Source organism: Sinocyclocheilus grahami, unplaced genomic scaffold, assembly GCF_001515645.1.
Source record: "Sinocyclocheilus grahami isolate Dianchi unplaced genomic scaffold, SAMN03320097.WGS_v1.1 scaffold816.1, whole genome shotgun sequence".
NCBI classification, from domain to species: domain Eukaryota; kingdom Metazoa; phylum Chordata; class Actinopteri; order Cypriniformes; family Cyprinidae; genus Sinocyclocheilus; species Sinocyclocheilus grahami.
In genome coordinates, this window is record NW_015505995.1 from 205,767 (window position 1) to 208,467 (window position 2,701).

Genomic DNA, 2,701 nt, shown 5'->3' on the forward strand with positions numbered 1-2,701 from the left:
AAAAACAAACCCGGGACCCCCCCCCCCCCCCAATAAAAATCACTCATCAATCTAAAATTAAATTTAAAAAAAAGCTCACGAAAACCTCAGATCATTTGTTTTCAATAAATATCATTCACACGAACATCAATCAATGTAACAATAATGACACATTTAAATTAACGAAATAATAATTATTGTTATATTATTATTATTATTAGCAGTAGTAGTAGTAGTAGTAGTAGTAGTAGTAATAAATCAATAACTTTTTCTACATTCTGGGAAAATCAGCATGTGTAGATCTGAACAGACTCTTCTTATTTTCTTTAGGTTTTTATTTTTATTTCAATCAATCAATAAAAATAAAAATGTATCAAAGGTGCAAAACAAAATAGCATAGCCTTTTAATTTAATTTAATAAATGGCAGTTACAAAATGATGCCTTTTAGAGTTTCTTGATTATATGAAATCTATATCATTATTTAAAAAATCAAGCAACAAACACAAAACAATCTCATGGCAATTTGTAACTATTTTACATTTTGGCAAAATTGTGGCTTATTCATATGAATTTGTACAATCTCATTTGTACGTTTACATACATCTGCTTATGCCCGGTGATGGTTAGGATTAGGCATAGGCCTTTTTTTTTTTGCAAGCGTTGATTCATAAGAAATTGCCACCTCATAAAATAGTTACATTTTCCTGTAATACTGGGTTGGTTTGTGACCATATTTTGAGAATGACCTAGACATTGTTACATTTATATTTAAGTTCTTATCAGACTATTTCATACTTACAAATTACTACACAAATCACCAAAAACCAGGAGAGACAGCATGAGAATGATGATGCTTGCTAAGATTACACAGTACAAATTATACTGATCCACTCGCTAGACCAACATAAACTAGCCCAGACCAGCACAAAAACTCATATCTGGTCAAAGCGGCATGTTTTTAGTAAGTGAACAAAAATGCTTAATGTGAGAGAAGTGGGCCGCGGTGACCAGAAGTGGTTGACCGTAGCTTTCTGTTTGATGAAAGAGTTAATTTAATGCCACCTACCGTTGTGTAAGACAGGAACAGTGTGCATTCACGGTTTCATTGCGCAAGCTGCTGTACTGGTCACGTTCTTGCTTCCTACCAGGAGCCATTACAATAAACAACACCCTAAAACAGACATAGCCTACCGGTCAGCATGGTTCATTTCCAGCCTGGAGACCTTTGAAGTTACAAACACACACACACTCAGAAATTTCTATGAACTGTCCTATAACCAGTTTTAAATTTAGTTTAGAAGGAAACTGGAAATAGACTAAAAAACAAGAAGAGAGGTCACCGTGGGACCGTAACCAGCGGAGACGTAAACAGAATTATGGGAAACAGAACTTTCTTCTCTCAATGGGTTTCTGGGTCCAGAGAAACGGCTGTCACTGATCCAGCGCAGTGTGTGTGTGTTTGTTCAGACTCATACATTGTTTCTCCACTTCCTCAGTTGTTCTTTTACTGCACTTCTGATGCTTTTGGTGGACGTGAATCTCTGCTGACGGCCCAGGCTGGTGAGCTGAACCCATTCCCACGACCTGCTGCCCTTCCTACTCACACACTCACACAGTTCACTAAAAGAGTGTCTGATTTTTTTTCTCCGAGGATGGTGTGTGCAAAAATAGACTCAGATGGGAACATTGAAAAGTCATGGATCTCAGGACTCAGGACAGAAATGAAGGATGCAATACTCTAATAAGCATAAATATATTCTATAAATAATATACATTAACATTTATATTATAAATATATGATATACATATCATATTTATATTTATTAAAACATTATTTTCTCTCTCTGTGTTTATAAACATTTTTAATGATACTTTTATATATTGAATGAATATCAATAACCGTTTTTCTATGCCTGCCATCTGCATTTATTTTTCTCAGCTTTTAGGGCATCTTTCACCAAAGAAGTTGCAATTTACTTTGAACATTTTCCTCCCTCTCAAACCCTTAGGTTTATGCTACTGTATTTTTAAGACTTCTTTTTAAAAAAATAACATCTGCTATGAGTGAAATTTAAAATCTAGTGTCGAGATGATACCTTAACCTGTCATCTTATTTTGAATTTAATGACCTAAACTCTTGGTATGACAGTATGTATGATGGATGAATGGACAGTAAGAGGAAGTGATGTGCTGTGCTCTGGAAAGTTAATCAGATGGCACACAAGCGTGTGTAATCAGCTGTCCTGTGGGGAAAGCCAGAACAAAAAGTATTAGTGCCAATTAGCTTAATGCCGTACACGACAAACCCCCTGATGCGTGTACACAGAATCTCTGTTCAGTGCCAGACACAAGCCAGCATCCCTAACCATCCATCAGGGGTCAGGGGTCATAAAGTGAACAGAATGTCTTTTATTGAAGTGTGTGTCAGCATGGGTTAGCAACTGATATAACTCTATCTACGTCAGTAAGGACAGAACATACCCAGGTGAGCACGCATGAGGAACAGCCTAAACTCGGCATTGCTGCTGAATGTTCATTCGGCTGGATTGGATCACTTCACTGTCGCTTAGCAGCCCATCTCACAGAGACTGGGACAGAACTCACAGTGAGAGAGCTTCACAGCTGAGGTCAGGAGTGAGACTGAGACGGGGCACTTTCTGTGGAGCCTGTATATTCTTAAAGGTGCTGTATGTCATTTTTTGACTGTACTAAAGCATAAAA